At 33.3% G+C, this 14,384-nt stretch overlaps 2 pseudogenes; one reads left to right on the plus strand and one right to left on the minus strand.

Annotated features, from left to right (window-relative positions):
- The first annotated feature begins 1,842 nt into the window (after nucleotides 1-1,842).
- On the plus strand, nucleotides 1,843-3,441 carry LOC129308175 (uncharacterized; annotated as a pseudogene).
- A 4,283-nt stretch (nucleotides 3,442-7,724) lies between these two features.
- LOC129308174 (UDP-glucuronic acid decarboxylase 2-like) lies at nucleotides 7,725-13,619 on the minus strand (annotated as a pseudogene).
- Nucleotides 13,620-14,384: the final 765 nt, after the last annotated feature.

Below are 14,384 nucleotides of genomic sequence, written 5' to 3' on the forward strand. Positions count from 1 at the left end.
CATAATCAATGACTTGACTAAGGTGTGCCCCTATGATTATGATTTTAATTAGTTTCGAAAAGCATATTTATATTATATTAATAGTCCTATTGTATGGCCCAGTTTAATAGCCCTCAATAGTACAGTTCCTTTATAAATCTAATAGAACATTTAAACTAAGTCAAAAAATGTTTCTTGTCTCTCTTTATAATGGCTTGTCCTCCCCTTTCTCCACTGAACCATTCCAATTCAATTCAAATGGTAATTTTATATAGTTTTAAAACTTCTCAACGTTTAACAAATTTTAATTATTTTTTTGAAAAAGTAGTTAACATGGGCTTGTAAAAGAACTAGAGAGGATATATAAGAGGCTTAAGGTTAAAAATTGGGAGAGAATTTGAGTAAAGATCCTCGTGGGGAATTGATTTTACATTAAGACTAATAAAATATAAAAATACTAGCAGACTGCATTGAAAATATGTTTTTATAATTGACCTCCATTGTTGATAAAAAAAAATCTTGATTTATTAAAAAAATGTTAAGTGAATTTCTTAAAACCGTAACATAATTGTCATTTTAATAACATATATGTACTTACCAATTCACAAGGGGAATTTGTTAACAAGTTTATACAAAAAGAAACAAGACCTAAGACAATGAATTAGTTTTTTATAATGTCGTGAATTAAAATTTAAGCCTATATTTAAGAGATTTATTTATATTTAATGCTTGATCATACTTTAAAAAAAATTATCTTTAATAAAAGATGTGTATACATAAATAAATTCGTGTTTTTTGGGGCAAGAATAAATTTGGAGTAGAGAAGTCTGGGAAGAGTAACAACGGTGGAAAGGATGAGAAGGATAAGGTTTTGGGGGTCAAATAATGTCTGACCCCTAACAAACAATCCCATTCCTCTGCTCGTCTCACGCTCCCCCTTCATATTCTTCTCTCTTCCTCCTTCACCGTCTTTCCCCCTCTTTTTAATTTCATTCTTTCTTTTAAAAAAAATTAGGGAGAATAAAAAAATATCACAAAGAATTAATTATTTAATTTAATTTTAAGTGTCAATTTTAAAAAAGTTATAAATTTAAATAATCAATTTTATAATTTTATTTGTGATGAATTTATAACTTTTTTTTAATTTTTAATATAGTTAAAAATTAAACAAAGTTATTTTTATTATTAAAATTTAATAGACAAGTTATAAATTTATATCAAAATAAAATATAAATTTAGAGTCAAATTTATAAATTATTTAGAGTTGATACTTGAGAGTTAAGTTAAATTAACTAAACCTTTTAAAACATCTCTATAATTTCCCAAAAATTAACGTTGGTTAAATGTTTGTATAAAATCTATTTCATATCATACTACTCCGCTCCGACTCTCTACTCTCTCCTAGCATAGTTTTTATTTTTTAAACCTGGGAAAAAGTAAAAACTAGTTCAAATATAAGATATGTAATCAAACTATTAAATGATATTTATTTTATCTTTTAATTAAAAGTAAAAACTAGTTCAAATTATAAGATATGTAATCAAACTATTAAATGATATTTTATTTTATCTTTTAATTTTAAAAACTTTTGTGTACGAGTAACTTAAATAAGATGCCTTTTAATTGATAAAAATATTATTAAAATATTATATGTTTTTAAATAACAAATTTTTTTTTTACCGAGGTAAGAGTAGAGAAGAGGGAGGAGGGTCACTGAGTCAGTCCTGCACGTGCTGGTCTGAAGTCTTCCTCCCTCACTTCAATGCCGTCACTACTTCACTATTTTTTCTTCTTCTGTTATTTCTCTTTCAGGCTCTCTCCTCACACACACACACACACACACACACAACACACACACTCTCTCTCTCTCTCTCTCACAAGTACTACTCGGCACCATCCTTATTCAGTACCTTCTCTTCTCTTCCTCCTCCTTCAGGTGGTTGAGGAAGCAGAAGCAGCAGCTCCGACATGGAAGTTGGCGCCGACGAAGACATGGTCGACGGAATGCAATGCAGCGACCATCCGTTACAGAACCAACCCTCACGGCATCTATCGTCCTCTCTGCCTCCAAGAGAAGCTCGGCAAGCTCCTCTCCTCCTCCCTCCCTCTCCCTCTCCGCCTTCTTCATCCTCTTCCCTCCCTCTCCTTCCTCCTTTAGATCCGACCTCTTTCCTCCGCCCTCCGCCGCCCGCCTCCTCCCGCCCTCTTCCTCCCTCTCCCTCCCTCATCAACCCCAACCTAACAATGCATACCTCCATCATCACTCCCACCGTCCCTCGTCTCCCTTTTCTCTCTACCAAGAAGAAGCACAAGAAGAACCCTCTGTTACTCCTTCTTCTTCCATCGCCGCCGCCGCCTCCTCTGATGTCGTCTTCAAGCGAAGCAAATCCACCGCCACGCCCAGAAGAGGCAAGCTCTTGGATGATCCTGTGGATAGTCCTAGAAAAAGGAATGGGTTCTGGTCTTTCCTTCACCTCTCTTCCAAATCCTCCTCCTCTGTTTTCCGGGAAGAAATCGGAGGCCAGAGCATTAGAGATGGAAATAACACCCTTCGGGAGGCAGAAGGACAAGTGCGAGGGTTCGTCCTTGGAGGAAGAAAGATTGACATTGTTGTGGAAGACGACGAAGCTCCAAGTAGCAGGCAAACCTCTGCTTCTTCGTTCGAACGCAAAGTTTCGAGATCCAGATCTGTTGGGTGGGAAGCAGGAGCTTCTCGGGCGATTTCTTCGAGAGAATCTCCACCGGGTTCGGAGACTGCGCTCTCAGGAGGGTCGAGTCTCAGCGCGAAGGGAAGCCAAAGGTCGGCGGCGGCCATTCGATGAAGGAAAGAGCCAGGTGCGGGGGATTATTCAGCGGGTTCATGATGAACTCGTCTTCTTCCCTCCTCCTCTTCATCCTCTACCTGGTTTCGTCCTCGAACGATGATCACAATACCGCGAGCAGAAAATCAGAATCCATGGCTCTGTCCTCAGAGCAGATTCGCTAGCCCCATGAGAGCTTTCACCACCAAACCTTCTTCCAGTTCTAAAACATTGAAGAATACTGGCACGCCAAATCTGTCTGCTATTCCTTCCTTGCTTGCTGTCGGAGGCTGAAGATGATTCAGGTTTCTTAAACAGTATGTTAAATTCTTCATTTTCTCTGATTCTGTAATGTAACACACTCATTTTCTCTGCATTTTCTGGGAAAGCTAGCTGTTACCTGTTTGTCCATATTCATGGTACGTGGGTGGGAGGAAGGTAAAATAAAGAAAAAAGGAATAAGATGAATACGTTATCAGTGTGATGGATGGGTTTGGATTTACATTTACTAGTAGTTTTATTTACTTTGTTGTGTTCTTCGATCATTTCATCGCAAGTTGATTAATGTTTCTGTGAAATGCATGTAGGCTTACATGAACAGTGCCTGGGAAATACCCCCCAAAGTTGGAAGAATCAAACCAGGAGCGTGTTATAATGATAATGTCTCTTCTACATATAGGAATTTCAATTACTTTTTAACTTGTTACAGAGTGGTAATATGGATTCTCTAGTAGTTATTATTTCTCGGCAAATTTGTGATTTTTCTAATGTTTCTTTAATTTTTTATGATGAAAAATTTACTTATTAAAAAGATGAATATGAATATTATTTTTTTAAAAAATAAATTTCAGTTTATATTATTAAACATATATATAATTTATTATTTCTTTCCTAAGAAGAAGAAGATATTGACCTGATAAAGTTGTGGCTAGCGGTTCCATCTCTACAAAACAACGCTCCTCAATATTTTTTCAAAATATATTTTGATGTGGATAAATTGGTTCTTATTGGAATAGCTTGAGATTGAGATTTGTAAGTCATAATAATGATCGCAAAAGCATAAAAAATTGAAAATATATATATATATAATGGATAAAAAGCACCAATAATAGGTCGCTTTTTTTAAAAAAAAAACAATTATAGGCATCGGATACTTTTTTTATTATAATTTAAATTATACAATCTTTTTATTTCCAAAATATATATGCACTTTTCTGAAAATAAAAAATGATGTTCCAAGTGAAACACTTAAAAAAAAAAAAAACCTATGTAAATAATATTGTATTGTCGTGGAGATCTGTTTCATAGGGTGATGCATGTGCAGGGCAGTGTAGGAAGCAGGTAGTGTGAATTGTCATTGTCATTTATGTATAGAGCAGTAAGTGATGACGATGCACCAGATTTTACCCCAACTTTTTCCAAATCTTGTATTCTCATGTTAAATTTTTCATATTTTTTAGAAATAAAATTCTTACATCTAGTTTTTACTACTTTATATTCTAGAATAACAACCCATCTGATCAAAAAAAGAAATAACAATCCCAATCTAACTACTTTCTTTTAATCCGTGACAAATAAGTGTTTTAGGATGAAAATATAGTATCGTTATGATGAAATTGAATGGATTACAGAAAGAAGATAAAAATAAATTAAATTATCTTTTTTAATATCAAATACTATAAATATGAGAATCAGTAAACCTTTCACAACTTTTGAATTATAATTTTTAATTTTATGAATTAAATTATCATTTTCCTACACTTAGTTGACCTATTTTCCCTATATATTTTGTTATTTTTATTTTGTGTTCTTATTTTTTTATTCCATTCCATTCTATTTTATTTTTCAGCAAATAAACCAGTCAATAGATGATCAAATTTGAAGGCTCATCTCATCAAAGCCTAATTGCTTGAAAGCTCTTAAAAAAAAAAAAATGCTTAAAACTTACCTGTCAACAAAGTCAATATATCTTCAATGCCCATTTAAACTCATTAATTGAACAACCTTTGTAGTAATATATATTATTCACTCAAAAACAAAATTATTGTTATCATCCTAAAATGAATTTAATATTCAATACTATTATATCAAATTCAAGGATTGTCCTGTAAAATTGAAAGTAATTCTTTTAAAGACATCTTTCATATTTATATGAATTTTAATTCAAAGCTTCATGTTTAAGTGACTCTAGCTTCTATTATGATCAATGTTTATTATAGATACGATGAGATACCATGTGTAACATTTCATATATTTGTTTAATAAGAGTGATTAACTAAACAAATTATAAAAAGTTACAATATCAACCACTTATAGATACATATAAATTTATATTTAGCTATATGAAATACAAATAAGAGTTACATGACATTTTTTTTCCTAAACTATTTTAAAAAAAACACTGGATATCGTAAATTATTTATTGAAGTAATGTTGCCTATCGTGTCAAAATTGTTACAATGTTATCTTACATATCAAAATTGTTAATGTCCATTAGTCAATGGGTAACAGATGCAATAAGTTTGACATTTGAAAGATGATACTGCTTCAATAAATAATTTAACATACGCAATATTTTTGCAAGATAATTTAAAAATAAAAATACTCTCCAACCCTATAAAAAGGCCATACTTCATACATTTCAAACATTTTTCTATTACAAAATTTATGCATGTGCTTTAAAATATGATTAAAAAATCCTTGAACTTTATACTGATCTTTAAAACTACTGAAAAGGAATTTTTTGACGCTGAAAATAAACTTTTGGAGGCCTAGCACTGACCCTGACGTCCTAAGCCAAACAAAAACATTGCTATCACCATCAAATCATATAATTTGGTTGTTCTAAATATTTTTCCTCTCAATATTTGAGTGCATATCTTCAACTTTATTATTATTTTTTTTGCAATTCACTCTCTTTTCACCGGTATAAGTTTTTTCCTGTGAGAGAACACTCTCGACTTTTTTTAACATTTTTTTTAATTTGAAATGAAACACTCAAGGAGTATCAAATCTTCTATTTTTTTTACTGATCATAAGTATTTTCCTATTGAAAATAATCCCTTTCAAAGTACTATTAGGCATAAAGACAGTATCAAATCTTCTCTTTCACTGTTTGATTTATTTATTTTGATGCTAATTGTTAAGCATGGGCCTACGGGCTTGTCCACTAGGTGAATTATGGTGGAAGAAGTGGGCATGCGAAGGAAGGAGCTTCTGTCACTTCACAAATTTAGGCCACTAATGATGATTAATTATGCAGTTGATTATAGTTACTGATATACAAAACTAATTATTTAAGGCTTAAGGACAATTAATTTGGACTCAAGCTTTCTCACCTTCACACAGTTTGTACTTTATAGGCCCACCAGCGTTTGAAAATTTCTCAATCTTCCAAAAATCATTCATTCCAAAAGTTGTGTACACATGGGTGTTTGGAAAAATAGACTTTTTTTTTTCTATTGATCTAATTGATGTGTGATTTGCTATAAATATTATATATATATATATATATATCGATACATTAATATATTGATTTGAAAAATCATGTATTTCTTATTAATTACATTATTACTCGTATCCATGTTTTTACATATTTTTAATTATAATATGATAAATATATTACCAGAAGAAGTGACTGAACATACACCAAAGTTAGAGCCTATTTGAAAAATATTTCAGCATTGGATATCAGTATTGTTTGTAATTGAAACAATAAAAAGAATTCATCCTCAAGGATGGGTTGAAATAAAGTTCAGTCATTCCATTATTTTCACAAATCAAGAAATTAAGGTCTTAAAAGATTTATGCAAATAACTATTTTCTAGAACGGCCTGATTATTCACTTTTGAAGACATCTCTTGTCTGATCGAATTGAAAAACTTCAACTTTAAATGTAGTGTTTTCAGAAGGTTATCATTTTCTTACAAGAACAATATAATACTCTTAATAATTGTAGTTCTATTATAGGATTACGTCCGTATAAATCTTCATATATTAAATTTATAATTCAACATAGTAAAGCATCATGGCTTTTGCAACCTTTGCAAAAGGATATTGGTGTCTTAATAAGAAATATATGTTGTAATTATTATTATTATTTAAGTTGTTGGTTTTCATCAGTCATTCATTAGTATTAGTTATAAGTACTTGTACATGCATGCGAAAAAATAAATTCTCTATCATATATCAATAATGGTTTTCATTTTTTCTTGTAATATCTTAAAAGAACTTAAATACAAAACCCCATTATTTTATCTCCTTAGATACGATTTTAAGTTTTTTAAATTGGTTGTAGGGGCAAAATCCCTGTAAGTTGGGAATAGGACAATGCACATAAGGTCAAGGATGGACCACAATCAAAACAATTTTGACTTTGCAAAGAGTGAGACAAGGTGCTCCAGGTTGTAACATGATAGGTCGGGATTCCCCAATGCTTACATTCATATTTTTAATTTATTTTATATAAAATCACAAAATTGAATTTTAATCCAACTGTATAAAAATAGGTTTTTGGCCACAAGAATAACACTACTATAACATTATTCAATATTTCATATTTGAAATGAAATTAAAGTTGTTTTATTAAACCCTAAATCATTATAAAAATGTTTTCATAATTTAATTGAGTTACTGAAATAACTATACTCCCAAAGTAAATATAGTACTTTCTCTGTCACATTTTATGATACATTTTTTCAAATAAAATTATGAATAGAAGTCAAATCAAATAAATAAAGTTTAACATCTTAATTGCTTTAGAAAAATACAAATTTCTAAAATGCTTTTCATTTAATCCTTGAGAGAAGAAGAAGAGATAAAAATATATTAAGAGTGAAATAATAAAAGAGAATTTTAAAATAAGTTTCATTAATGAATTATATTTTTCTCAAAATATATATTATCGAATTATACAAATTACTCCAAAAAATATTTTTATAAAATAGGACGGAGTGAGTAATTCAAACACTAAAACCAAGCACCTCATTACACCCCTAAAATAATCTTGTCATGGCAGTACCAATGCTGCTTATTTTGCCACAAAAGGTATGCATACTGACGCAGTATATTTCTAAATCTCACTTGAGGAAGGAAAGAAAGAAAGAAATCAGGGGAGTCCCCCCTTATTCTATATAATATGTATGCTTTTATCATTGTCACTAAATAATGGATCAAGTATTTCATATCTCTGTAAATCTACGAGGCAGCATTGGCCATGGCATCTTTGGGGTCACCAAAAATTCGTTGCCTGAAGTCGGACACCATTAAAGGAAGTCCCTTGCGAAGAGGCACAAGTGGCTCCCACCCCAGAAGCTCCTTTGCCTTTGAGATGTCTGGTTTTCTCTTGTGTGGATCATCTTCTGTGTTTGGCCTATACTCTATCTTTGCATTTGGATCTATCGTCTCTTGTACCACCTGCTTAAGTTTGATTTGAGCAGTACATTAAGCTCACTAAGTTAAACAAATTGAGTTTGATTGTGTTTTATATTAAAAGAACTTGATTGCTTTAGAGCTCAGCGGTGAGGTATATATGTTAGTTTACCTGAGCAAGTTCAAGCATGGTGAATTCACCAGGGTTGCCCATTAGTATAAGTACTTGTACATGCATGCAAAAAATAAATTCTAACATCATATATCAAAATGGTTTCATTTCTTTCTTTTTTGTAATATCTTAAAAGAACTTAAATACAAAACCCCATTATTTTATCTCCTTAGATACGATTTTAAGTTTTTTTAATTGGTTGTAGGGGCAAAATCCCTGTAAGTTGGGAATAGGACAATGCACATAAGGTCAAGGATGGACCACAATCAAAACAATTTTGACTTTGCAAGAGAGAGACAAGGTGCTCCAGGTTGTAACATGATAGGTCGGGATTCCCCAATGCTTACATTCATATTTTTAATTTATTTTTATATAAAATGACAATATTGAACGTTTAATCCAACTGTATAAAATAGTTTTTGGCCACAAGATAACACACTATAACATTATTCAATATTTCATATTTGAAATGAATTAAAGTTGTTTTTGTTAAGCCCTAAATCATTATAAAAATGTTTTCATAATTTAATTGAGTTACTGAAATAACTATACTCCCAAAGTAAATATAGTATTCTCTTGTCACATTTTATGATACATTTTTTTAAATAAAATTATGAATAGAAATCAAATCAATAAATAAAGTTTAACATCTTAATTGCTTAGAAAAATACAAATTTCTAAAAATGCTTTTCATTTAATCCTTGAGAGAAGAAGAAGAGATAAAAATATATTAAGAGTGAAATAATAAAAGATAATTTTAAAATAAGTTTCATTAATAAATTATTATTTTTCTCAAATATATATTATCGAATTATACAAAATTACTCCAAAAAATATTTATAAAATAGGACGGAGTGAGTAATTCAAAAACACTAAAACCAAGCACCTCATTACACCCCTAAAATAATCTTGTCATGGCAGTACCAATGCTGCTTATTTTGCCACAAAAGGTCTGCATACTGACGCAGTATATTTCTAAATCTCACTTGAGGAAGGAAGAAAGAAAGAAATCGGGGAGTCCCCTTATTCTATATATAATATGTATGCTTTTATCATTGTCACTAAATAATGGATCAAGTATCTTCATATCTCTGTAAATCTACGAGGCAGCATTGGCCATGGCATCTTTGGAGTCACCAAAAATTCGTTGCCTGAAGTCGGACACCATTAAAGGAAGTCCCTTGCGAAGAGGCACAAGTGGCCCCACCCCAGCAGCTCCTTGCCTTTGAGATGTCTGGTTTTCTCTTGTGTGGATCATCCTCTGTGTTTGCCTATACTCTATCTTTGCATTTGGATCTATCGTCTCTGTACCACCTGCTCAAGTTTGATTTGAGCAGTACATTAAGCTCACTAAGTTAAACAAATTGAGTTTGATTGTGTTTTACATTAAAAGAACTTGATTGCTTCAGAGCTCTGTGGCGAGGTATATATGTTAGTTTACCTGAGCAAGTTCAAGCATGGTGAATTCACCAGGGTTGCCAGATTGAAAGGACCCACATGCTCACCTTCCATTAGCTTCATTAGTCCTTCAACCTGTTACATGCATGCATCATTTTCATCTCAGTTTCTGAAGTCACTTAAATAATACTCCCCCCGTCCCAAATTGCAAGACACTTTTAAGAAAGATTCAGTATCTCAATATAAGATACTTTAATAAAAATAAGGTTTCATTAATCATACTTTTTATATTATTCTTCCATATATTCTCTTTTTTCAATATTTTTTCATCAATGGAGTTAATGAATGATATTTTTAAAAGTTTATATTTTTATCTTAAAAAAGTAAGGTTATAAAGTGTATTTAATGAGCTTTATTGGTATGTAGGATTTTGCTTAAAAGTGTTTATAATTTGAGACGGAGGGAGTACATGCATAATCATTAACTTCTAAGGAAGAGGCGACAGATCACAACATCAGACTTGGAAGCATACTGCACAGTCCCCCACCTCAATTACCTGCTTTCACTCCCAGATTCTGAGAGAAGTTTCAACATACACTCTCCATACAATATAGGTGTAAGAAGTCAAAAGATCTTTCTTTTTGCTTTTACACACCTGTATCTTGAGCCCACCTCATGTTGAGTTGAAGGACTTAATAGGAGCCAAGTATTGTAAGGACCCTTTTGAACAGTGGGCCCAGATTTAAAGCTATTACATTTTGGGACTTAAACTCGAAACCATTAGTTAAGTTGGAACAATTCCTCACTGTTGCTTGGGAGTGAAGTCAAAAAGATTTTGCTGTTGAATAATGTCATATCAATCTTAGAGATTTGTCCTAGCAGCAATGTCTCGAAGGCATTCCTATTTAATTTGTGACAATTCCTTACATCGCTCCCTAAGATTCTGACTTTTTACTTTTTAGTTAGCGCCCAATTGTCCTTTTACTTAAGGATGTTAAATTTCAAACGAATAAAAACAACAACAACAACACAAAAGCCTTTATCCTACTAGGTGATATCGGCTACATGGATTGCAAGACGTCATTGTACTCTATCATTTATCAAACTTTTAGAAATATTATTAATTAAGAGATCGCGTTCAACAACTTCCAAGAGTGTTCTCTTAGGCCTTCCTCTACCTCTCTTAATCGGACTCAAAGTTATATGTTCCACTCTTCTCACTGGTGCCTCCCTTGGTCTTCTTTATACATACCCAAACCATCTCAACCGATTTTCTACCATTTTTTCCTCAATAGGTGCCACCCTCACTTTTTCGCGTACGTGCTCATTTCGAATTTTATCTTTACGTGTATGTCCACACATCCATCGTAACATTCTCATCTCTGCTACTCCAACTTTATGCTTTGCTGTCCCGTTAGAGCCCAGCATTCACTACTATATAACATTGCCGGTCTGATAGCAGTGCGATAAAACTTTCCTTTAAGTTTATTAGGCACCTTACGGTCGCAAATAACTCCTTTAGCTTTCTCCAAAAACCACCCAACTTGAATTCTTTGTGAAATATCTCCACTGATTTCGCCATCATTTTAAATAATAGCTCCCAGATATCTAAACTTTTTCACTTGAGGTTAATTTGATCTCCCAATTTCACTTTCAAATTATTGTCAAATATTCCTTTACCAAATTTCCAAATTTCAAACGAATAAGACAGGGAAAAAACTTGTAAATTACCAAGTCTGAAACATATTGGAAGCTCCTTGTTTGTTTTCCATCGCCGTAAACAGTCAATGGCTCCTTCCTCAGTGCCTGTACGCAGTTAAAAGAAAAACATTGTGGCACTTCACGCGAAAGAAAAATTAATTATAGAATTGAAGGAACAATGGCTAGTCAATAACAAGTTAACACGAAAATTGCCAGAGTAAAAATTAAAGCTTCACCTGAGCAACGAAGTTACTAACTACACGCCCATCATCAAGGCACATCCTTGGTCCGTAAGTGTTGAAGATACGAGCAATCCTCACCTACACAACAATTTCCCCAACCACTCTCATGGCAAATCATCACTTTCAATAATTTTGGAAGCATATGGTAGATTGTCACCTCAGATATCAAGCGACATCCAAACTGATATTAATATTTAAGATGAAATCATTTTGGATATTACGAGATATCACCCAAAAACCATATGCTTCTGTCTGCCTAGTCTTCTAGATATACTTAACTTTCTAAAACATTAATGGTATAAATTTACTATAATTGTCATGCCCAAACCAAGCATGATAATCCACTATGATATCTTATATCCTGTTGTTCTACACAGTAAATTGTAATGGGAACAAACCTCAATGCCAGCGCCTCTGTGATAGTCCATGGTCAAGGTTTCTGCTGTGCGCTTTCCTTCATCGTAGCAGCTTCTCACACCTTCATTCATCAACACACACACACACACAGTGGGCAAAATCAAAACAAGATAAATGAAGCTGAGATTTCAAAACTTGAAAGAGTGACATAAGATTTTAAATCTTTATATATAGAGTGTGGGATACCAATAGGATTGACGTTGCCCCAGTAAGTCTCAGCCTGAGGGTGTTGCAGAGGATCGCCATACACCTCACTGGTGCTAGTTAGCAAAAAGCGAGCTCCAACCCTCTTTGCCAATCCCAACATATTGAGTGTGCCCACCACATTGGTCTTGTGCACTCCAGAACACGCCAAAACAATAGTTATGAATCAAGGACTAAACAATTCCAAATCAGCAGCAAAATTACAGTCAAAGACAGAATGAAGCTGCCCACTCTCTGTCTCTCACATTGTACCAATAAGCTAACAGACGGATTAATTAAAAATAGAAACTTAATGATTCTCATATCTTGGCATGTTTAACTAAGATTGTTAAAAATATCCAAAATAAGGGGAATCCCGAATCGCTCAGCATTTCTGTACCATGTTACATTCCAAAAATCCATGTGAGAACTACTGGATCATTTATTCAGACGATGATCAGATTAACGAGAGACGATAAAGGCTACTTGTAGATAAAGGATATGATGGTCTTGACAGGATTGAACTTGTAATGAACAGGGGATGCAGGACAAGCCAAGTGGTAGATCTGGTCGACCTCCAAGAGGATGGGTTGAACAACGTCGTGTCGAATGAGCTCGAAGTTGGGGTTTCCGACGTGGTGAAGCTGGTGAAGCAAATTCTCTTTCCTGCCCGTAAAGAAATTATCAATGACGATGACGCTATCGCCTCGCTCGATCAGACGGTCCACCAAGTGGCTCCCGACGAAGCCAGCCCCACCGGTCACCAGAATCCTCTTCCTCTTGCCTCTCAGACCCAAAGGCACCTTCCCGCTTTTGCTCCGAAGATTCGTCGCAGCTTCCTCGAGAAGCACTCGGCGAGTCGGCAGAGCCAACTCGGAATCGACAAACGAGTCAGGAATCGGCGATGGGGAATGAGAGAAGAATGGAAGAAGAAGGTGGCGATAGCAACGCCGATAGGAAGAAGAAGAAAGAAAACTCTCGCTCGAAGCATTCGTGAAACTGGGTCCGCAGGTTTCCCGCTAAAATCTGAAGAACGTGGGGAATCAAAGATGGGTTCTCCAGTCTCGCTTGTTTGGGCTCCGTGAACGAGCTCAGAAGTCATATTTCTCTATTTCTCTGTTTTAAAGCCACAAACACGGTCTAACAACGTCGTCTCAGATTCGTACAGGCGATTGCTTGAATGAAGGAAGGTGAAATGAAACTCTGGTATGCTGAAACGATCACACGAAGTCTCAAGAGCTGGTAACAGAGGGAAGAAAGGAGAAAAGGAGAGAGCTTGTTTACGCGGGGAAGATGAGAGAGAGGGAGAGGGAGGAGAAGAAGGTGCTCTGAATTCACTTGCATGAAATTTGGCTATATAATCGCTCCAAGAGCGTGGAAGGTGCATCTTGCTTTAATTTTGCAGGTTTAGCATTTTTTTGGCAATGATTCGAAGACTCATGCATGTCCCTTCTCATCAGTCAACGGAATTTTTGTTCCAAAATGTGACATATATGAAAATATAATAAATTATTGTTGTCAAAATTTCACTCCTGATACCCAAGATATTTATACAAAAAGAATTTTAATTTTAAAAAAACCTTTCAACGCAAAAAATTAATATTGAGATTAATTTTAACTAGGTGAAGTTATATATGGTTGGATGAAATTAGGAACGAATCTCATTATTTATGATTGGAAAAAGTGTAGCTCGCAGTTTTGTTATTTTATATTGATTTTTTATTATTTTCATATATTAATTTTGATTATCATAATTTTTATGCGTAATTAAAATGTTTAGATTAAAATTTATTGAATTAATTTTACCATCTAAGATTGTACTTCGACATCAAATTCTAAGCTGTATTTTTCCCAAAGTTCATTGTATCTCAAAACGGGTGAATAAGATTATTATAAAAGATTGTTTAAAATTTTTAACGAAAAATGATTAATAGATTATACATTTATTTTCATTTTAATCATCTGATTAAAATTTTATTATTTTTATCACTGAAGTTAATCTATACAAAAATTTAACCATATTCTTAGTTAAGAGTAAAACTATAGGCTGATATTAAAACATAATATCAACTTGAATATTTTTTAGCCATATTAAAAAAGATGGGTTCTCCAGTCTCGCTT

The sequence above is a fragment of the Prosopis cineraria genome, unplaced genomic scaffold (assembly GCF_029017545.1).
Source record: "Prosopis cineraria cultivar Desert tree isolate PC_DT_omini unplaced genomic scaffold, ASM2901754v1 PC4, whole genome shotgun sequence".
In the NCBI taxonomy this organism is placed as follows: domain Eukaryota; kingdom Viridiplantae; phylum Streptophyta; class Magnoliopsida; order Fabales; family Fabaceae; genus Prosopis; species Prosopis cineraria.